At 37.1% G+C, this 24804-nt stretch overlaps 1 protein-coding gene across 5 annotated transcripts in view; it reads right to left on the reverse strand.

Annotated features, from left to right (window-relative positions):
- The window catches only part of LOC129730449 (uncharacterized), a 185852-nt gene that overhangs the window by 95718 nt on the left and 65330 nt on the right, over positions 1 to 24804 (reverse strand). For 2 of the 5 annotated variants that reach the window (XM_055689785.1, XM_055689782.1), the window contains exon 3: positions 23499 to 23547. The exons of the other annotated variants lie outside the window; for them this stretch is intronic. The gene's annotated coding sequence lies outside the window, so the exon portion shown is untranslated. The remainder of the gene's footprint in view (positions 1 to 23498; positions 23548 to 24804) is intronic. 5 annotated transcript variants of the gene reach the window in all.

Consider the following 24804-nt stretch of genomic DNA (forward strand, 5'->3'; position numbering starts at 1 on the left):
TGCGCAGCGCAAAAGTCAATCGGTTGGACAATCCTCCTGTTCATCAATATTTATCACCGTACAGCTCCTGCATACTCATTCGCCTAATTAAAAAAGCAGTTGCGCAACAGTTTAGCCAAATGCACTCGCCGAACCACGCCTCGCCCGCTCAATTAATAATCTGATATAATCCACAACAACAGCAGCAACATCAGCAACCGAAGATGAATAACAATTCGCAGCGTCGAGCTGCAAAAAAGACGGAAGCGGTTGGAAATGAAAACGGATGGCGTGGCACCGCGAAAAATCTGCCACAGTCAGTCAGTCACGAAGAAAAGGTTTGTTTTTCTTTGGCTGTTATGGCGCTATTTTTTCGATTTACTGATTTTTCTGTGTGCCAGGCGTTGATGCACATTAGCGGTCCTCTACCGTTGTTCATTCATCAATTTCGGAGCATAATTTGAATCCACTGATCGCTGTCATACCACGAAATCGCTCGCAGTTATGCTGCTGCCCCAGCAATGTTTTTTTTTTGCCAGGCTTGGTTTAATAATTGGAAAGCAACCGCAAAAAACAATCCGGAAAATCGACCGTTTACACTTGTTCAGAGCGCAAATTTATACCCCGGACTGACATGGCCTACGGATTGTGTGTGTGTGTGTGCGTAAATGTGTCCGTATGTCTGCGACCGCCACACGATTACACGAATGTATTATTACACTGCCGCTGTTGTACTTTTGTACTGCACTGTTTTTTTTAACGGTATACTTTTGGACTGCTCAACTCGCTGTAATTGCTGGTGATGTTTTACATAATTTTCGCACAGTTGCGCTTTTCAGTTATTATAAACTTCATTTGCTTAACTTGCGGGTAATTTTCATAACTATGTCGGTTGGATATGCCGTACAGCTGAGAACAACACCACGATTAGCGAGAGTTTTTTTCTGATGTTAGGGGAAGTGGCTGCCGAGAGTGAATGTACATTCGCATGAACATGTCCTGAAGCTAATACATACTTGTATATATTGTATAACAAGTTCTTCACATAAATGACATGAAAAAGTTTATTTATGCAAAATTGTACAGAATAATTAGCCTGAAGCGCCACATTTACAACGTAAGTTGAATCCAGCGCGATAAACTCCGTTGAACAGCTGATAAACGTTTACACCGAAATAATTGCCTACATTATTAAGGAGAGGAAAATAAAAGAAATTCTTCTAATTAAGTTTGCTAAAAAAATCCAACAACATGCAACATCATTCCAATGCATATCTACAAGAGAAATGTGAATCCGCAAAATGCTCGGTCGGGTTTTGCACCTAAATTCCTTTACGTCAGCCTTGTGATTCTCCAAACACCGATCGTCGTTGTCGTTGGTTTCTGAAGTCGAATCGTGGATTGCAGACGTGCCGTAAATCGCATTTTTTCATATTTTTTTTCCCTCTCGAAAATTCGTTTTGAATGCAAAATCGTTTCAACTATTTCTGGCGGGGTGCTGCTGTTTGCCAGTCCATCTCCAAGAGAGGCGCCCGCTTATGCAATGTCTGCTCTGGAACTCTGTTTCGAATTCGAAACGGTAACAATAAACAGTGGGCCAGGTCCAGCACACGAATGGGGTGCTTGTTAGGGTGTGTCGAATATTGGACTGCGCTTTGGGGCTTTCAGATAAGATTAGATTATGTTTCGGAATATGATTCTCCCTAGGCTTCTATAATCTGATAGACATGGAATGAATGAAGAAAGTACAACCACCAATTTGTATGAAACTACCGTACAACTGCAAATGGTAATCGCGTTCTTTGTCAGTAGTAAAAATGGGCATTGTTTTTTTCTTCGTCTCTGAGGTTGTTTAGTAAGTAAATTTGATTCACTCTGCGGTTATTCGGTGTCTTTCTCACTGTTGTATTTCATGACACATGACGAAACAAATTCTTGCATCGAACCTATTCTGAACCACACGTTCACAATTTCTAATTCACAGTTGTTTTTTATCGATAAAACCACGCATCCATCCTATTTAATCTCTCGTAAAAAAAAATCTTTCTCGATGGAAGATACAGAAAACCACATTGTGTTTAAACATCAGTACAGTTCTGTTAATTGATTAGGAAGATGGGTTTTTTCCGACAAATAGCATGCGTCATTCAAATAACAAAATGAAAGACGCACACTATTTGCCAAAAATGTTACCGCTTCAACTTTGCCCAATCTACAATGTTCGGGTACTGACTCGGGCATAAATAAAGGTCGAACATGGTGAAAGCACCGGTTGCACAATTCACAGATTTATTTATATTTAAGACAGCATTATTAATAACAACAACGAGAATATGAAGATTATGTAGATCAATTAACAAACTTTTTCATGAAAATGTGTTCTAGGGATAGAACGCGTTTTCATTTAAAGAATATTTTGTTAATTTTTGCTTTCATTTCATGCTGTTTCATATTTTACGCCCACTTCGAGTTATATTTTTATTATTTTTGATTTGCTTTTAATTTGTTTTACTTTAAGTTTGATCCAATTTGATGTATATTACAAATGTGTTTCATTTTTATCTATCCTGCATGAATTCATTTTATTTTCCGTAATTTTAATTATTTTACTACTCCTATTCATTTTACCATTTCTTCGAATAAATTATTCAAACTATATTCTACTTTTGTTTGTGGTTATTGAATTTGGCTATCTAGGCTATAAAGCTCAAACAGAAGAAAACGAAATATTATATGTATTCTTCTATTCATAAATAAGTTTTCTCGAAAACATAACGTTGAAGCGACGTACCCGGCGAGCAATCACTATGCGAACTCGCACGTAAGTTGACGCGTTTTGGTAATGGCTAGGGTTTTTTTATGTACAGTTTTTTTTTTATTTTGTCGACCAGTGTTATACATTCTTTCATTTCTTAAATTATTCTTTCTGTCATTTCGATCATCATTTAACTGAATTAAAACCTCTATTTTTTTAATTTTTTTTTTATTTTCGTCAATTTCTTTTTATTGCCTAGCTATCATTCGATGTAAGCGTATTTGATTAAATTCAATTTTAATTATATTTGTTTTGATTCTGTCCTGAGTAATTTCAAGCAACATAGGATAACAATTTTATTCGAACATTTTTGATTTGGAAGGAACATTGCATATATGTCCCTGTAGGCTAAAGATGTCATTTTGTACTACTTGTATTGTTTTATTGGATTCACGATTAATTTTTGAAATAGCTTGTTTTAGATCCAGAACGGTTCGCAGTGGTCCAATAAGGCAAAAAGTGGAACTCAATTCCATAGCGCCTTCCACCTCCATCCTAGCTTAATAGTGTCTTCGGAACAATTGTTTGTATGAATGACCCACATGATCTTACAAAATTATATCATATTTTAGCTTATTTTTTCGATAACTTCAAGAACGTATAGGTTAAAAAGGAGCAAGTGGAATCATGATGTCAATACTTTTCCTTGAAGTACAGCTTAAGTACTATAAACTCCTTTAGATTCCATTTGTCCCTATCCACCCATATTAGAGTACGGCGAGCATATGTCAAAAATACTAACTTCTTGGTGTTAAGAGACAGAGGAATGGCTTATTCGGCAAAGTTTTAGAACGTACAAAAATATGCAACTTTGCTGAACGAACAAAATTCCAATCTTCATTGGGTACAAAGCTACATAGTATTTTCTGTAAAAGTTACCAAAAAGTTAGTTTTTTGTACTTAACTTTTAATAGTTACATTTTATACGAAAACGTTGTTCTAAAGAAGCGTTTAGACATACAAAACACACGTTTTTGTTGAAGGTCACACATTTCCAGGACTTTTCCTTGCAACATTATAGCCTATTTTAGCTTATTTTTTCGATAATGGCTCTAAAAAAAATCTTGTTTCACCTTTTTAATTTTCAATTCTTCATGATCAAACAACCATGTATGACTAACCTTTTACAGATTTTACAAAAAAAAAACGTGTTGAATCCTCGGCAAAGTTGTAGGTAGCAATTTTGTCTTTCTGAGAAAAATATATAAAATTATTTTTTTTAAATTATTTTTTTAAAAATAAAAATTAAAAATAAAATATAAAAAAAATTTCTTTAATATTTTAAAATTTATTTTTTTCATGAAAACTGAACTTAAAGAAATAAAAAATATATGTTTGTACAAAGAAACAATTTTTGATTCTGAGATATTTTCATAGTGTAATTTTTTTTAGAAACAAAATTATGACCTACAACTTTGCCTAAGACACTATACCGGTCAAATAAACCGTTAGGATGCTAAAAATGATTAGGCGCAGGAAACGAAGTTTGATTCATGTCAGCACAAAATCCGAGACATCAAGTTTTGGTTTTATTTCCCAAAATCCGGGACATCAAGTTTTGGGATTTATTTCTCCAAGCAAACTATTTTTGGTTAGCTTAGAGTGTGTAGTTTTTGTAGAAACAAATTCAAAATAATAAAAAGAAATTCACATTTCTTATTTCTTCATGATCGGAGCCATCAATGTTTAACTGATCTTTTTTAGTTTTCATTAGGAAAATTGAATTTTTTAAATATTTATTTCTAATTTTTGAGCTTTTTCGTGGATTTTTTTCCCGAGCCTGTATTTTTTTTAGAAAGACAAAATAACTATCTACAATTTTAATCGAGACGTCACACCAATCAAACTACGAGTTTGAAACGAGTCATAATTAAAAAGAACGTTAGCACAAATCGGTAAAGTTTCAACCAAAAAAAAGAACGATTGCAATGGGTCCCCCTTTTTTTAAGAATTGGTTAGCTGTACAAAAGGGAACTTTTTCTTTAAAACGCGCCGTATTTTTTATTTATTAGAGTTCATGACATGTAAAGACATAATTTGATGTTTATTGGATTGCAAAACTTAATATTGCTATTTTATACCTTATATATTTTATATCTCTATACAAAGAGATCACGTTGAAAATCAAGTAGTTATAGAAATCAGATTGGGAATTCAAACAAACACTGCGGCAGATGTATAAGTACGCTCTGTGCACAGCGAAAATATTACGATCCCTTTTGTTCTCACACAGCAAACGACAACAGGTATCGAACCTTCGACAATCGTGTATACAAAGGCGCATCCACCACACCTACAGAAATGACATCGCTAGTATCAACTTGCTTTGAAGCACGCGGAACTGATGGCGTCAGGTTTCCACTTATACTTTCAACGGCGGTGTAATGGAGTACCTTTATACTTACACCAGGTTTCTTTCTTTCTTTGTTACTGACGAAGAGAACCAAATAATGTCCAAAACGCAGTTGGGTTAACCAAAGAGGAACTTTGAAAGTGAATTTTGCGAATAAATTAAGAGGCTTAATTAATTTTTTTTTCGTTACTTTTCTTAATTAAATAATAAGATGGAGAGAAGGAAAATATTATGAAAGTTAAAAGATGAAATTAGACCACTTACTAAAGAAGGAAGGCAGTTCAAAACATAACAACTGACATAAAGCAAAGCAAAGCCTTGGTGCTACATTCCGATTCGGAACTCGACCTTCTGTTTATTATACGCAGACTTCGCAGCCAACTGTTAAGTGTACAGGACAATTGCGGGACTAGCGCTACGATCCTACTGACACTAACAGTCTCTCCCGAGACTCGAACCTACGACAACTGGCTTGTTAGGCCAGCATCGTACCTCGAGACCGACTGGGAGGGAAACATAGACTGCCGAAAACTGATTAAACACCATATTTAATTTTTTTTTGTTCTATTTTTTTCTTCGAAAACATTCTAAGTGTGTATTTTTTCGAAAGTTCAAAACTACTATCTACAACTTTGCCGAACTAATCAAATAAACCATTCTGACTCTAAAAACATGCTTAATTATCAACACAACCATTTTTACACAACCTCTTTTCAATGAATAGTCGTGATCAGGTTCCGGAAAAGTACTGCGGTGCGACACTCTACTGGCGACTGGGCTCTCGTTTTACTATAACATCTTCATGATCGACTGCGGCTGTCATCGATGATATTGAACTCGCACTCCTTCGTTTCTTTTTCTTAGGAAGCAAGGAGAGCTGTGCAATACAATGTGAACCGGATTAGTTTAAAATTTGCTGTCACGTGAAGACAGTACTTCTCAGAAGGCTGGTCGTGATTCAAAAAAAAAAAAAAAAAGCATAATATAATATCTTTAGCTTACAGACTGATCTCGCGCTAACTCGTCCAGATGTAAGCATCATTTCATTTTTTCATTTTTCATTTCATGTAAGCATCATTTCATTTTTTCATTTTTCAAACAATTTTATAAACTAAGATTCAAAAAGAGCGAAAAGTTTATTTTTATTTTGAATTTATATTGTGAAGATAGAAAAAATTTGTGAAGAGATGACTATTGGGAAATTATTTGGATCTTCATTTTAATAAATTTAAGATCCTACACTTTTTCAGTTCTTAACCGATTTTGGGTTTTGGCCCGTCAAAAGATTGATTTTGGATCTTGGCCCGTCAAAAGATTGTTTTTAAAACTGAATATGCAAAAAAGTTGGATTTTCCATACAAATCTCCATATAAATTTGAAATGCAATGCGCCAAGCAGAGACAAAACCAATCGACTTCCGATAAATTTAGGATTGTTTGGGGCCCCAAATAGAATAAAAAAAACTTGGTTCTGGCTTTCTGCTATCTAGTTTCGTTTTTTTTTCTTTTCATATAACGATTCTCCCCCCCCCCCCCCCCCCTAATAGCCATGCAGAGCCCTAAGGGAACCACATTGTTATTGCCATTTGGTAGTTGGAGGTTATTGCCAATTGGTAAAATTTACCTTGGATCCTGAAGATGGTCCCGGAGATCCGGATTTACGGAAACCTTATGGGGTACAAAGATCGAAAATTTAATTGCCTAAAATTCATCGGGACACTTTAAAACGAACAGTTTTTGGATAAGAAGTTTTTATGTCCCGTATTTTTCACTTTTTTGCTTCTAAACGCCCATAGAAATTTGAGGAATCAAACTGTTTATCAAAAAAATCTAATTTTAAAAATATCTTACATGATCTATTTTATTGAATCACTTTTTGTTTTTAAAACTGATCATTTCAGTGCAGGATCTCAAATTTATTTTCTTCAATATTTTTAAATAGAAGCTCAGACAGTTTTTCGAAAGTTATCTCTTGTCAACTTTTCTCTATCTCTTGAATTTATTTACATATCTCAGTTTTTCAAATGTTAGTCTAGATATTTTTTTGAAAAATGAAGTTTGCTTGATTTAGTAAGGCTCACACACAAACATAAAGTTTCATTGAATTCTGAAGAGGGCTTCCTCTACATCGAATTGGCGCAAAATTCTTCTATAGGAACATCTGCAGTGATTTTCAGCCAAATCAAAAATGACGCTGTTGATGTGGATTGAACTTTATACACACTTTTGATATACTTTCATTTCCTTTTTATGTTTTCTTTCTCTTGTTCTTTTCGTTTTATTAACTTCAATTCTGGCATTTACTTTTTGTGCTTTTTATGAGTTTTATGTTTTTCGCTTGAAAGTATTTATTAGAGACAGTGCTAATTCGCGGCAAAAAAGTTGAAAATTCGCGGGTGACAAAATAGAAAACATTCAAAATTCGCGGTAATATCGCGGCAACCTTTTCATTAAAAAACGTCATATAAAGAGCAACAATAAAAAACTGTTGTTATTTAACTTAATATAATATATGTATATTATGTAGGTAATTTAACCGTATATTCATGATTTCTTTGCAGTACGAACTACTGTGTCAAATTGTCTTCGATCATATTTTGGTGTCGGCAGGCACGTATTATTCAACTTATTCTGACTCACGCTGCATTCCGCATCTACCGAGTTTCCGGGAATCGATAAATATTTATTGGCCAACCGGAAAAGTTCAAGAAACCGTCCGCGTTCCGAATACCTACCAAAATTATAATATCAATCTCACTGTCACGTATTTTTAAAAATACAAAAATGCTTGCTACTTGAACTAAGTAAGTTCATCTTGAAACTTCGATTTTGCACACTCAGGAATTCTATCATGCAGGTCCCCAATCACCAAAATCTTTCCTCGAAGAGGACCTAGTAACCGAACCGTCCGAAAACAATTCAAACCAGGCTGACAAAATCTCGTTGTAAGAGAGCCATCTTTTTGATTGCGTAGGAGAAGGCCTCCCGATGCCAAAGAGGTGCCCTTTTAAACTTTTGATTTGTCCGTGTTGCTGGTATTCGCGGCATTTCGCGGAATTTCGTTAATTTCGCGGCCTGTGCTGGATTTCGCGGAATTCGCGGCGTTCGCGAAATCGCGATTTACCACTGTCCCTAGTATTTATGTAAGTTTACGAAGGGTTGTCGTTTTTCCTCGGAGAATCTTTTACTGCGAAAAAATCTGCTCTCACACTGGTGAGCAAATCGACGCACGGGCTTGAAGTGAGCAACGATTTGTGTGTATCTGAGGAGCATGTAAAAAAACACCGCGGAAGCTTTCTCACACGAAAACACATTACGCACAATAACTACACAACAGAGCTCATTGCAGTGCTTTGGCAGTGAGTCTCTTGAGTATATGTTAAATTAGGGTAGCATCTGGGTAGGAAAATCGATTGCGTTTGCTTTGCACCTCGCAACTAAAAAAATAGAAACGGTATGTAATAACTTCTGCTAACAACATCGAAGCTCTTATTTTGTGTTTTTCATTCAATTGAAATTGAACAAATCTAACGAAGTGTGAAACAGAAACAAAACGACACGAAATTTGTGAATTTGTGTGTGTGTGTGTGTGTGTTTGTTCTAACAGTTTCTCCCAGCCTAGATTTTACCATACGCTAACTAGCCTTTGACAAGCAGCATTCTAGCTCGAGACTTAAATGAAGTGAAATATTTATGATACTCAAAAAACTTGAGGGATTACTGGTCAAATAATACAAAATTCCAGAAAATTTATTGCAGATCCAGTTGAAAAAAACCCAGAACTAAGGCAAAGTTAGATTGAAATAAAATCACAGCAACAAAACCATACAAAATTAAAGTAAAGTCCAGACATGACCTATATATTGGGTTGGTAGTAAAAACGAGCAAAAATACAGTAAGGTCTTTTTTACGCGGGTTGCTTTACTCAATCATTTAAAAACGGTACTAGATATCGACCTCATTTCAATCAGGTTTACCGTTTTAGGTCAAAAGTAATCATATATCCGTTTAAAAAAAATCACAAATTCGAGCGTAAAAAAGACTTTAATGTAAAGGTCCAGAAACTAAAGATGGGATAGTAAAGTTGTGTAATTTATAAAATCTACAAGTTATGTAGAAAATAAATATACATGAATTTGTGTAGAATATGTAGATAATAAACATACACCAAAGTCGCTTTTTACGCGGGGGATACGTGCCGCGTAAAAAAAAACGCGTAAATTCCGGAATCCGCGTAAAAAGCGACCTTAGTGTATATGAATATTCTCTAGATTCTTATACAGGTAATCAATGTGTGAAGCTTAAGTATTTTTTAATCTTACCCTAACCACCTAACCACCATTTACATTTTCTTAAAACGATCAAGAATCAGAGCTTAACCCAAACTATAAAAGACTAGCAAACTCTTCTTTTTCTAACACAGACATCAAAAGAAAATTCCCAAATTCCTTGCGTCATTAGTTAGGATCACACGCTTGGCAACAATTAGCATAATAACTGTAAAATAACAGCGTACATTCCCTATCATTTTCGTACGATGATAATTGTGTCCGATTACCACACAAAGTTGTGTTTAGCAAAAAATCGATCAAACCAAACACGGGGGAACTACACGTGCAGCAGTGCCTAAAAATTAGCTAATTGCCAATCGCTCTGGTGGGTGTTCATACCCCTGGCCGTTACGATTTATTATCCGTTAAATCGGTTTCCAAATGGTAAATGGCCTGCACGCTGTGGTTGCACTTGTAATCGGTTCATAAATAATCGGGCTGCAACATTCCGAGGTTCGCAGCAGCAATTCGGCGGAGCCTACATGCTACTGGCGCGTTAAGTATGCGCCACAAAACATGCTGCCCACTGTCGTTAGTCTAGACCACGTGCGGCCTCCTCTTGGCTGGGCACCCATTCGGTGCAAATTTATTGCAGGTGTTGAATCGCACTTTTGTCGTCCACAACCGATAGACACGGTTGATTTGGCGGAAATTCATAACTGGCTGAACTAATTCAGTTAAGTCTGCGCGCACACACACATGCTGGCATTGTACGATCCGGACAAACTAAGGCACCGAAGTTATGTTGGTTTTTTTTTGCGGTGGACGATTAGGTTATTTCGTCCCTCGTCGTAACTGCACGTTTCTCGTAATGGGGAAATTATGCAAAAATTGATTGAATTCTTCGGAGATTGTAGCATGACTTACAACCAGCCGAAGGTTGTGTAGCGAAAAATTAAACCTAACCTAATATTCAATCCCAACCTGTACCGCTTAATCCTGTTCCGCAAAAGAGCAAAGTGGCTAATCAATTAGCTGCCAAGGTCTCGGAAACAATCGAATCAGTGGCAAGAAACTGTCCAATATTTTAACACGAACAAGCTGCAGGCGCTAGGAGCCTGCTCGACTGGTGTTCATGTAGAACACGGCGCAGCCAATAGGACCCATGCTCTGGCCAAGACGATCGCCGAGTGTTTCGAAACGAAAATCAATTAAGAAGTATTGAATAAATAAAAAGGCTACAATTTGCATGTAAAATACCGTCGCCACTTCGAATCCGGACCACCAGCAACCAGTGAAGCAAAAGAAGAAGAAAAGCTCGCTCCAAGACGATTGGTTGGGAATTGCTGCAATTTCTGGGCTAGAAGTTCGTTCGCGAGTTTGGTCCATCAAGTGCTTTTGAGTGTGTACTTCTGTTCAAGTTACGACTCTCATGTTTACAACATTCACCTACGACAAGTCATAAACAACTCTTCTAGGGGCGCACGATTTGAGTGGTTTGCAATATTGCCAATATTGACACTTGAGTAAAACTTCACGATGGGGCCCCTCTTGGGAGTCATTTGATTGGATGTATAGCCGTGCGCAGGATTTTGAATGGAGGGGAGGTGTTTAATCCGAGTAACTATTGATCTATTTTTTCGTTCCCAATCCTCAGTATATTTTCGCAGCGTACAGAGTTTTTTTTTTTCGATATTCTGATTACTAGAGCTCTGATGAATTTTAAAGCTACCTGTTAATGATTTGTTAACTACATTCCAAGCATTTTTCAGCACATCAAATTGTTGTTCCAGATTCCGATTATTACGCGCTCTATTGAATTTTAATATTTTTAGACAGTTAAACCCTCGTTCATGTAGCGCCTAGGTATTTTTATGTTTTTTAAATTTATGTCTGTTATTACTCCGATGGTTTTTTTTATTCATACTTAATTAAAGTGTTAACTGCCTCGTGTTGGCCAGAGTAAGGCGGTCCGTTCCGATTGGTGGTCAAATATAACATGCATTAGACTGCATCAGTTTATTTTTATTTGAAGTCATGGATAAGCAAAATCTAATCCAGTTTAATCCGCGGTGCATTTTCTTGTAAAGCCATTGATAAAAAAAAACAACCGCATATCATTGAATTGTACTCTTCGGTACACTACAAAGCCGAACAAAACGTAACATCTTTTCGATTATAATTGGATCAAGTTGAGCCCTTAGAAAACATACGTTGTTGGCACTGAGCACCGTTTTGCTCGGCAATTAACATGCTTCAAAAAAGTTGCAACGTCAAAATACCTTAATTGTACCTTTACAATGGTATGATAAACGATACATCTAGGATTGATGATGTTTCGACACGAGATAGCGATTGGAGGAGAGAAAAATCAATTGCATACATGCGTAATAATCTTTATAAGTTTCAAATAAACACCTTTTTCTATCTTTCTTTTCAGCCAGAGGGACTGGAAACACATACGGCTCTTGGAGCTGCTCACTAATGATGAAGGAAAATTTAATAGGCGATTATCCGGTAAACAGCAGCAGAAAATGTTGTTTTTCTGCTATTAAACAAAAACGATGGCTATTTTTCAATTAGCCAACTCTTCGCACTCCACCGCGTTGTTCGTGTTACCTGTTTTTCTTTAGCGGAACAGTAGGATCGGCAAGTTATTACTAACTCCAGTTCGGTTTAGGTCTAACAAGCAACTGGCAGTCACGTCATAGCATAACAAAAATTCATAAACGAGTGATTTTTTGGATCTGTTGTCTTATGGTCTTGACCTCCGTGATTTTGCCTTGGTGCCGAAGGCGAAATGTTTTGATTGAATTGATCGACAGCAAATGGTCAATCGGGAACGATAATGTCTTAGCTCGGTCCGGTTGTTGTGATTTTTTACTGCCCACAGTCTGTCATTATTCAATGCTAAAACGTTGAGACATTGAAGGTGAAATATCGGAAGTTAGTGGAACGTTTGTAGCGTACATAGTAAATTAAAACAAGCCGAGATGCTTGTATATCGCATATTAAAAATGCGAATTGAAGGACGTAATATCGACGTTTGGTATTGTGTAATATCACAGATGCTGTTCTTTCACGGTCGCCATAGAATAACGCATTCTTTATTGTTGTGTCAATCCACTGACCTATCCAATTCGGCAGCTTTTCTACCTACCAAACGTACCATGGAACAATTTTGAGATATGCTATTTGTTTACTGTAAGTTCAACAGGAGATCCCTCTTAAAGCATGAAGTTGAATTTAATAGTTTGACGGAAGTTGGCAGCCTATTCCAGTAGATGCTGCCTCTGACAAAGACAAACAATATCGCACACTTAGCCTTGGGGATAATAGCGGTCTCGATCAACTAGATTAGTTGAGAGAATTCGTTATCGATATTGTTTTTGGCACATTTTGCATGTGTAGGATAAGTACAACGATACACCGTGCCCTAGTGCTGAGTCGAGAAAATTTCCAGCTCGAAAAGATCCTCGACTCGATCGGAAATCGAACCCGATATCATAACCGTGTGGGAGAGCTAGCCGACCGACATCGCTAACCACAGAGCCACGGGGACTACTGCCTCTGACAAAGAAGGATTGGCTAAAGTTGAAGAAATTATGCTAAGGTAATTGGAAATTTTTTGATCGTGTGTCGGATATAAATCTGGGCATCATCAGCAAAAAGATGTATAGATGGGAAATCGAGCACAGTACAGGAAGATCGTTTATGAAAAGAAAGAAAGCGGAGGTCCAAGAACTGACCCTTGCGGAACTCCTGCTAGAATAGGATGAAAAGTTGACAGAATACCATTGCAGAACACTGCTTTACTTCTACTGCTCAGATAACTATTCGTAAGATTGATAGCTTAACCGGAAAAAGTATAAAGTGATATTAATCTACCTACTAATTATCTATGCACGACCTAGCAAAGACAATAATTTTCAAAAATTTCGTGGGTATTTTATCCAAACCTACCGCATTAGATTGTATAGAAAATACAGCAAAAATAATTGCATAATCAACCATCGACTGGATACTAAAACTATTGTTATTTGTCGGAAAGAAAGTTCTTGCACAACTACCATCTGAGAAATTAGATGAGAAATAGTGATTATACTCTTTGAGCTGAATATTTACACTTAGACGAACTAGATTTTTTTATCTAAAATGCCCCAATTTTCACTATTTTTTTATTGTTGCTTAGATGGCAAGCTAACATTCAGTCTTTCCCTGTCAAAATTCATTTTAGTATTTGATATCATTGAATTCACTTTGTTTCTCGAACGCCTGTACTTAGTTAGATTTTCTGAAGATTTTTTTCGCTTCCAGCTTTTGTAAGCAATACCTCTCTCAATCCTGTTGAAAGAACGAAAATACTTATCCAGAGGATTATTATAACCATAGGACGTTCAATCACGTTTAATAAAGAATGTGTCATGGGACATGAAACGACACACAACACATCAATAAAGGACAGTCGAGATACCCCTGAATCAGGTCAAATACACAAATTCTTTGCAAATTAGCACGTCTGCAATTAAATGTCTCCAAGGCAACGCTCGTTTACTTTTTTGTTCGTTGTCTTTTTAAATTTTACTTGTTTGAGACAAAATTGTTTTTCTCTGTGCATTTCTTTTAAACTAACAATTTATTCTCTGTGCGAAATACACAGTTTGTAAGGCCCAACATGTGTGAAAACGATTCTTATTTTTGTTTTTTTTTGTATAACATTTTGCTATTTTGATTATTTTAACCATTTTGTTATTCTTCAGATTTTTGTCATTTTGATTGTTGTTGTCATATCTGTTATTTTTGTTTCTATCATTACATATTATGATCTTTGTTGGTATTGTCATTTCCCATTTTTATTATTGTTGTCGTTTTATGTAATTTTGGTCATGTTTATATTTTTTGTTTGATTTTTTTGTCATTTCGTCTTTATTTTGTACAATGTACCTACACATATTTGTTTATAAGCAATTCCATATAAAATGTGTCAATTCTAATATTTTTTGATGTAAAATTTCGTCTTTCGGAAACATAGGGCATCAATTTGTAATTGGAAAACCAAAAACATCGAGAGCGTCACGAAATTGTCCCCTCTCAAATGCTTAAAACTGATTTAGTTTTTTAAGGGATTACTTTCTTACAGCGATGGACTGAAACCTAGCTCTGCATCCACCAAAATGCGGAAGATTGTGAGTATGTGATGCTAACTATTGTAATATTGAAAATATGTAGAGGCTTGTTAAACACATATTGCGATTAGTTAAGGCCGAAATCAAGGCTATATATCAGGTGAAACTCTCAGTGCCAATCTAAATCAAACTAAATGACCAATCACTACCTTTCCTCTCCAGCACAGTCGACAGTGAAGTATACTAACGATTTGACTTTCTACACGATTTGTTGTTGTTGTTTTGTTTGCTCGGCTTTCATACGTGACTACTGAGAGTTGGGCCTTTGCCATAGTAGACGTGAGAAGCGGCGCGAACCGATTCGCTCGGCCGTAGGTTAATGTAAAGCCGTAAGTAGAGCTGTACATTAACCTTCAGCCGTGCGAATCGGTTCGCGCCGCTTTACGCGTCTACTATGGCAAAGGCCCAACTACCCGTTCATTCCATACCATCTCAACCTTTTACAGTAAACAAATTTGTCACTATTGTGAAATGCCGAAGGAACTTTTCAATGTCCCAAATAATACAATTGAAGAAGTTGCTATGTTTTTTTCTATCACTGTCCAAAACCTCACTGAAAGTGATGAAAACTACGCAATAAGTGTACAATTGAGTTGTTGCATTCCTTCTTTGTGTTCTTTTCTCGACCGAGGCCGGTGCAGCTATCGAAAATGTTTTATTTTCTTTGTCATTTCCCAGTGATTTTTCTGCTCGCTTGACACGCTCACCGGAAGTATAACTTTCAGTAGTCACGTATAAAAGCAGAAAGTTAGTCTCCATTGTATAACCGATTATTGTAACAAGAGGATGGTTTAGTCTTACTGGAATCTGACTCAATCTGACGCATCCAGCAGAGCAGCAGCTGATTTTAGCGCAGTTGGTCTACAGATAAACAGAACGGCTCTTTTCCAAGAGCGACTATTAACCGCTCACTCACCGTTGCGAACCAACTGATATAAACGGCTCATGGTTCACAATGACTACGTGCGAAGTTGACTACTCGTATTGTTTCGGTAAACTTCGGTTTTGGGTTTACCATCCGTTACCAAGCGCTCAAAAAAGCGTGGTTCATTTTTGTGAGCCGTTCGTTCTTTTCTATGAACCGGTTCATATGAACGGCTAGCCATTTGTAGACGGATCAATCAAGGACACCGGCAGATTGCACTGCACAACATTGCTGAACATGCCACTCGCCAAAACGTTGCTGATAACTGGAGCTCGCAGCTTCAAGGTTACAGAGTCTGCTTTGATAAGCGAATGGTCACAAGCTCGAATCTTATTAGAATCCAGGGGCGACTCGTGGCTTTTGAATCTGCATGTTCAACTACAAATTCTAAAAATCGCAATTTGGGGAAGTAATCACAATCATGTCCGCGTAATCACGCAAGTCTTTCTAGTCGCTACTATTTGAAAGTGAAACTGAAAACCAATATAATATTGATATAAATTTGCGTCTGAAATATATTTTTTGCCTGGCGTCCCGGTGTGCAATGCACGGGTTGCACCTATGGACGAGTCGCCTCTGTTAGAATCTTGAAAAAAAAAAAAACCGTTTAGTGTAAACGAGACTTTTACGCATGTCTTTATTTTCAGAACCCCTTTACCCATTTCATTGATTGCTTTGACTCTTCCCGCACACTAATACACCTCTCCAAGCAATTATAATCAGTGCTGAGAATATTCACTGTCATGATATTCAAAAGCAGCGATTTTCAGCCTTCTTTATGATGATACTCATACTACCCATGCGAATATTGATATTCATGATACCAAACAACCGATGAACACCGACCGAATAAACTTCAACACTCGTGTCGTTATTTTGAACGTCAATAATAAAAATCATTTCAGAACTTTCGACAGTTTATACTGTACCGTGCGGTGTACAGTGTCTGAACTAACTTTCACTACATGGATTGATAATTACCGGAACTTCTCTGAATATCATTTACAAGGCCTTTAATATTCATTCCGCTGTTTTGTCATTGAATATGGTAAACGAAATTCATGCTTTGTCGCAGTGAGCATTGGTTACTGAGTTGCACCAGAAAATAAATGTGCTGACACTGAGAATAATTCAATTCATCAACTCGTGAATAAATACCGATAATCTAAGGCACTGATTATAATTGCCTATAATTGATAGAAGAAACTTACGAGGCTCAGTAAAAAATTTGCGTAGAAAGTATAAAAAATCCGTCGTTCACCACGATGACATAAATACTCTTCCTTTCCGTACAACAGCCGTTAGAAATGCAGAGCTGAACTCAATCTCTAGCAAAAACGATTGTACCACTTCCGTTCTTCCCTAAGGACGCAGCCAGCGCTGTTATCGAAAAATCCGAAGCTACTGAATTGTTGTGCTGTCGTTCAAGGTGAAGCCAAAACGTTGCTAATAGTCGGTCGAACGAAAAAAAATGACTTAAGACAGGCTTTCGTAACTCTACGTTAGCCTTGCAGTCGTGTCTTCTAAAAAACCAGTTCAGCTTTTATTTATCATTTTTCGAGTGCAACTTCACGCAGATGTTCCAATAATATATATTTCGTTTTGTGCTATATTTTTTTTATTTGACAAAATAATTATCTCAAAAAGCTGTTTTTTTATTTTTTTGGGCCTGGAAGTGACCGACCATTCTTCAATACTTTGAAGGGTCAATAACGACGCCAGCCACGTCCTTGCAATCAGGTGGGAAGAGAGATGGGATGTTAGTGTGACCCTTGCTATTTGGAGACCGTGTTAACCTCTGCATCTCCACAAAGGTCACAGGAAGAAGGTTTTTGTTAGTAGCAAAGGGCTCGTTGGATCAGGATTTACTTTGATGAGTGATGTGATCATACGTATAATTCATCCTCGGCTCTTTTGAACTACTTTCGGTTTAATAGACCAAGTAGTAAGATGGGGAAAAGTGATCGATTTTCCAGAACCAAGTTTTTTTGATTCCTTTTGGGGTCCCAAACAACCCTAAACTTACCTGAAGTCGATTGGTTTTGTCTCCGCTTGGGGCATTGCATTTCAAATTTGTATGAAAATTCATACGGGAAAACCTACTTTTTTGCATTTACATTTCTAGAGAGCTCAATAATGCTCTAATAATGCACTACATTATGTTAAAGTATAGTATTTTAGATGCCTAACAACTTCGCAGAAGGCACAGAAGAGCTAGAATGTCCCTATGAAGAGCTATAGCTGTTCAAAGTTGAGTATGTCGAAAAACCTACCATTTGAAGTCATGAAACCTATGGTTTGAGTCACTTTGAGCTCTTTAGAATCGAAAATGCAAAAAAGTTGGTTTTTTCATACATATCTCCATATAAATTTAAAATGCAATGCGCCAAGCGGAGACAAAACCAATCGACTTCCAATAAATTCAAGATTGTTTTGGGCCCCAAATAGAACAAAAAAAAAACTTGGTTTTGGGCTTTCTGCTATCAAGTTTCGTTTTTTTCATATAACGATTCTCCACCCTACCAAGTATACTGTTGGAGCCACTACCAAAAAATGGTTTATTTCAGTGAACTGCAAAATATTATATCACACGATGTGGATCTGATTTATACCGACATATCATAGGAAAGCTGTCGGAGCCACTCACAAATTCGTGGGGTTTACTGGAGATGAATACAAGTTATCATATTTTTTTTAAAGTCACAAGTGGTAAAATGTAACATTAAAGTGATAAGTTTACATTTCGATTATTTCCTATCGTTGGCTCTTCGGGATATGCATCTTATACAACGACAGCCGTCTCGACGATAACAACGCAGTCATTGTTTCCGTTAACGCAATAGAAAATAGTCCTATAAAATCCGAAATCTTGACAACATTCATGCATCCAAAGCCCTGGAAAAAGTCAAAAGTGTATATACTACACCAAAACATGTGTTAAATGTTTATATCTTTTTGAACATAAATTCGAAATAATTAAACAGATACACGTGAAAAGGTGAATAATATGAGCTTTTTGATTGGAAATGTCTATCCAAATTTTTTTAATTAATTTGAATACAAATATTTTGGAAAATATTGAAAGTCGATTTTTTTTTTGAAAGCTTAGCCTTCAATAAAAATATTTCCCTCATATCTACATCCTGAACTTTTCACGAAAAGCTTTTTTATAAATTCAGGGTTTTTCGAAAAAATAAACAACATTTTTTGTCAATTTTTCAATTAAATTTGTGCTTTCAAAACAAATTTTTTTTTCGCTCTGCTGAGTAATGAAGGTATAATGATAACTGGCAGGTCACAAAACTATTCATAATCTTATCTATCCAACGACATACTGATTATTATAATCCATCGTGTGGTTGTGCAGTAAGTTTAAATTGAAATCTAGCAGCGGGCCAGTTTTTTTTTTACTTCTACAGAAGAGCAATTCCACAAAAAAACAGGCAACCAGTTTAATCGACCATATTGGATTTGGCCGACACTTTGCATTGTCGTTTCTATAGGCAAAAGATGCCATTTCGAGCTATTGGTTTAATTTTTTGGAACACGACTCATTTTTGAGAAGCTATTAAAAAAAAATGCTATTTTGGGAAGGTATTAATGATTACAAATATTTTTGGGGCTAAAACGGTTTGTTTGATCGGTAAAACGTCTTGTAGATAATATTTTGTCTTTCCGAAAAAAATGTACACTAAAAAAAATTATTTATTTTTTGAAAAAAAGTTAAAAGAAAAACTAAAAATAATTATTTAAAAAATTTATTTTTTTAAATATAGTTGTTTTTCCATAAAAACTACAAAAGATTGCCCAAACAATGCAATCGGTCCGGTCATGGTTAATTAAAAAAAAAAGTAATGATTTTTTGAAAAAACTTTTTTTTTAATTTTTTTTTTTTTTTTTGAGAGGCGTATTTTATTTATGGAAGTACAAAATTGTTATCCACAACTTTGCCGAAAACACTATGCCAATCATTCAAACCGTTTTGGCTGTAGGAATATTTTCAATTTCCAATGGAGTACTCTATGGGGCATTAAAAATATTTTTACAGTCGAAACAATTTGTTTGATTGGCATAGTCTCTTTGGCAAAGTTGGAGATAATAATTTTGTCCTTCCATATAAAAATGTACCCTGTGAAAAATAAATTACTTTAAACTTTTTTTCTCTTGATTTCTCCATAATCCGACTGGTTGCATTGTTTAGGTAATTATTTGTAGTTTTTATAAAAAAATAGATATTGAAAAAAGGTGTTTTTTTGCGAATTAATTTTCAATTTTTTTTCCGAAAATAAAATATTTTTTTAGAGTGTATATTTTTTTCGGAAAGACAAAGTTATTATATACAACTTTGCCGAAGACGTCAGACCGAGCAAATAAACCGTTTTGGTCCTAAAAATATTTATAATTATCAATACCTTTCCAAAATAGCATTTTTCAATAGCTTCTCAAAAATGAGTCGTGTTCCAAAAAATTTAACCAATAGCACAAAATCGCATCTTTTGCCTATAGAAACGTACATGCAAAGTTTCAACCAAATCAAAAATGACAATTTAAAAAAAAAATCAAAACTGGGACATTTTTGTGGAACTGTTCAGAATGTACCAGCTTATATATAACAAAGGCGTGGCCTTGCGTTGGAATTTCAAACGGTTTAGATCAAATGTGAGGTGTCAAAAAGACGCCAAAAGATTTAAAACCATATTTTACTAATTCAAAAATTCAACGGATATTCATATTTAAAACAAAATAAACATTGATAAATTTTGTTTCGTATTTAACTCCTTTTTCGTTAGGATCAGTATCAGTTAGTATGTATTTGTTCTTAATTAAATTGTAGCATCTGCAAAGAGATTTTTAAAATTATATTTCTCTTTCTTAAAATAAAAGCTAATTGTTGGGTCCATAAAGACGGATTTTCATATTACGGATTATGTTTCAAATCTATGTTAAGTTGTAAAACCCTGTATGGTGTTCAATACCATCATTATTTTTTCTTGGATTTATTCCATTTTTTTCTCTAGATACAATTGCTGTTCCAATAAAAACACGTCCTTGAATTAAAATTCTGTGCATTACAGTCGGCATGTACTTCGTTTTGAAACCAGATTTTGTCTAGCATTTATAATCCACTCCTCAACTGTTTAAGACTGCGCAATTAACGTATAAAGTAAGTGCCTTAATCGGTGAAGGCTACCGCGCATGTTTATTTGTGGTATGCCAATTCAAAGATGAAGTAGCGGTATAATAAAGGGACTTATTTTTTCAATTCTATAGTTGATCGTTTATCTCTTGCTGCAAACCAACTCAGATCATGTTTGCTATAAGATCACTACAAACAGGTTTTCGTTTTTTTTGTTGGCTGTAGCTAGAATTATTCTCAAACTGAATAAGATGTTTTGTGAGCTGTTTCGAACCAACGACGAAATCAGTGTAGATTAGAACACATTTTCACTGTTCTTATTTCAATTTTCATTCATGCGTACTAAGCTAAATTAAGCAATTTTCCTTCTCTTTTAATGCTCATTTACTGAGACAGGTTTTCAGTTACCACGTTACCCGAAGTATTCTGCATTCTGCGGACGGAGGAGGTAAACACTCACCACACCACAGCAATTAGAATGTCTAATTATTGGGTAACGCCAGTGAGTGACCTTGAACTATTACCTCCATGCTACCAGCAAAATGCACCGCGCGTAGTTCAAGCGGTAACTACAGGCACGGCACTGCGTTAAACGATGGCGATCAAATTACCTCCGATATCTGCCAATCGGCAGATCGAAGCGTGTCGTTAACCCTTCACCGACCGGTGCGCAACAGCATGACGGCGATCGTGCATGCTCTGTGGCAGAGTGCAGTGTGTAGGGTGTCCGCGCGTTTTCAGGAATGTCAGCTGTGCGAGCGCTCCTCGTGAACCTCGTTCGAAGAATTCGCATACCGCTAGGTCACCCCATCGCACACCGATGAGCGGCTCCCTGCGCTAGATTGCAGGGTTCTGATAGCTTCGTGTGGTAGTCGCATAGCCAGAAGTGTCCAACGTTGTTAGTTGGAATACGATCTTCGCATGCATCGCTGCTGCTGCTGACATGCAAAGCAATCATAATCGTACGTAAGACTCGCTTCGCTTTCGGTCCTTGCGCGGAGATTGCATAATTTCCATGGAAGAACATTTTTTTTCTGCTTTCTTGTCGGTGCCTATACAGCCGTGCTTCCCCTCCCGATCTTTTTGTTCATCCAAGCTGAAACCGGACCGGGCTTTTGTACGAAAGTAAAACCACTGATTTCGCTCGAACGAGAGCCTGTACAGTGTACATATGAATGCGCTGAATTTACGTGCCAGCTGCTGGCGGGGTCCTAAGGAGAGCCACATTAGATGATATGCACCACACAGCCGTGCCAGTATTGCTAGGGAACTGTGAGACCGGTTCGACCTGCTGCTGCCATGGTATGAGACAGTGTGCTGGCAGGCATTGGATCGCATAAAAACAAGTTATTTTCTGCCGAGATTGAGGGCTGCCGAAGTTGCGAAAATTGGTTAATTTTTATTGGCCCTCGCGCCCCTTACCGTCAAACTGGTGGCGAAGACCGCGGTTTTTTGTTCGCGATTTGCATCTCTGCATCTTCTTGTCGGTTGAGCATCTTGGCAGGTATGAAACGTTTACCGTTGGAATCCCCTTTCTGCACGTTGAACTTCTTGTTTTACCTGGACGGACGCTTCTATAGTTAGTGTATAGTTAGACAGTCCGGAGAATGCCCTTTCGTATGTGAGCTGTAGAACAAATCAATTGATACTCATTTGCAAAATGCCGCTGATCCGATTAGCGCCAATTTAAAAGCAGTAACTATCCGCTTTATAAATGCGAGTCACAATGTAGAGACTTGACTTGACTGTGGTCGGGGGGTTATTGCTCTGTGTGAGTGGACTGACGACATGTTGAATATTACGAGTGAGCGCTAAATTAATGGGAGTATTCCGGCATTTTGTCAGTACAGCATTACGACTTGGTTGCAGAAAATTGGCTAATAGCAATGCAAATAGTGCAACTTATTTTAAACCCGCTACAAATTGATTGATTTATTTTTCAAATAACGTACCGTATTTAGAGTTAAGTGCTCCGATTAAGGTAGTCTCTTGGGTATATCAGCAAATTAGCAACGCCACCTTCGGCATCCACTTGAACTGAGCATAAATAGTTTACGATACTGCATACAATAAAGACCCCATTGTATTTATCTCTGCCATCGCTGGCGCCGCCGCCCTTCGGTATCCGTTAAAAATCGAACAACGTGCTTTTGTCACCCGATCGACCTCGATCACCGTTCAACCGTGCCGAAGTGTTGGGTTTCTTGCCGTCGGCTCCCTTCCATTCGAGATCAGATTAAACAATACAAAGCTTTGTATTATTATTCAATCAACGAAAATCTTTTGGTGCTTAAAGGCCGGCGAATAGGAATAGGAGAAAAACACCTCAAAGAACTAATTAATCACCGACCTCCTTCCAGGCCGATCGAGCGAGACACTCTGTGAATGCCGTCTTTTCTCTTTGCGCTCGATCGCTCATCCGGCGAAGATGGCAGCAGCGGCGTCATTAAAAGGTGAACTCGAGCTTCGGTTGTGTTTGTACGCGATCGCCGGCGTAGCACAGATCGAAGAACGAAGTGCGGTTGGATGAATAAACGAAAATAAGGCAAAAAATTATATCCATTTAGCTAGCAGCAAGTGAATGTGCTTCAAATAATGAACTTCGAGCCACCGATGCTAGGTCATTTCGTACGTCAATCATGAGGGGTTGTTGACTTTTTTTGCTGATAAAATTTTTTTCTAGGTAGCATGAGTTTCTAATTATTTTTCAGTTGAATGTAGGTTATATTGATAGTTTCACTATCGACTGTAGCATGAGGAAAATATAAAAAAGGAATAAGTAACTACTAGTTACGGATACAAATATTATTCGCAAATTCAAATTGTTACTTACATAAGAGTTATCATAACTTAACTAAAAAATTCAGAGCATCACGTCAGACCTGAAATCAAGAGGAAAAAAAAACAAATTATTAAAATGTAATAATGCACAGGAAGGCACCTAACTTCACCGTCTCTCATTCTTAATTAAATTTTTTTTAAATTTAAACAATTTGATTTACGTTTCTACAACAAAAATACACGTCACATAATCTATTTAACACTGTTGACAAAACCCAAAAACCGTCATCCACTGATCGTGATTCACCGGAAAAGCATTTCGAACGGATTCTCAGCCAGCATCAAAGTTATTCCGAAACATCCAAATCGATTAGTCACTTCCGTTCGTTACCACCAACTGATTCACGATCCAGAGCTTCCATCGAACATTTGTTCCGTCGGCGGGTCCCAGAGCACCTAATGCTGCTTTCATCTTCGCCCTGATTATACAACCTGCTCGCACCAAAACAAAACCAACATCACAGATTGTAGGCCCTTTCCCTCTTTCACTCGAACAAGTTCGAAGAATCCATGTGACTTTTCACTATCGGTGGTTTCACCTGGTTTTCAACCGTAGCACAACAGCGCGACAGGCGACAACGGTGACAGCGAGGAGCCTGTTTTCACCGATAAAACACCACGCTCGATGTTGTTCTCTTCCCAACATCAGGTGAGAGTGACAGTGCGGAGAACACTTAACCGCATTTAGCAGCGAGCGCGGTTCGGTTTCTGCCGCCGCCAGATTATGGACTGATTTGCATATGCATGCATACATGATTAGTTTCGAAAAATTTCTTTTCATCCGAAATCGCGCCACGTTCTGCGGCGGAGAGCCACGGTTGACACATTTTATTCCTGTGAGATTGCATCTCCATCGGGGTGGCTGTGGTGGATGCCAACCGATGGCGCGGTGGTTATCATCATTTCACCAGCGTGTTCAGGGTGTATTCCACTTGTCGTTCTGCGAAATGTTGAGTTATTGATAAACAAGTTCATACCACGCTAGTGGTACTAGCAAACACGACGAGAGCTGGTAATATTTGCTCGTAAAAAATCCAGTGAGTTTCCCGCTGTTGGTAGTTTCAATGGGAAAAAGGAAAGTCAATCGCTCCGATCGGGCGAGCATCGGAATTTTGTGCAGTGAAAGTGGAGAAAAATATGCGCTGGGACTCAAGGAGAGCATCATCATTGTGAGTATAAGGGGCCAATAGAACACAAGTTTTGTTTTCAAAGATTTTATGCTTTTGAGCGGTAACCCAGAAAAAACGCAAAAAATGTGACCTTTTTAGAGTCTCCAGATCTGAAAACTGCAATTCATA

Source organism: Wyeomyia smithii, chromosome 3, assembly GCF_029784165.1.
Source record: "Wyeomyia smithii strain HCP4-BCI-WySm-NY-G18 chromosome 3, ASM2978416v1, whole genome shotgun sequence".
Classification (NCBI taxonomy): Eukaryota; Metazoa; Arthropoda; class Insecta; order Diptera; family Culicidae; genus Wyeomyia; species Wyeomyia smithii.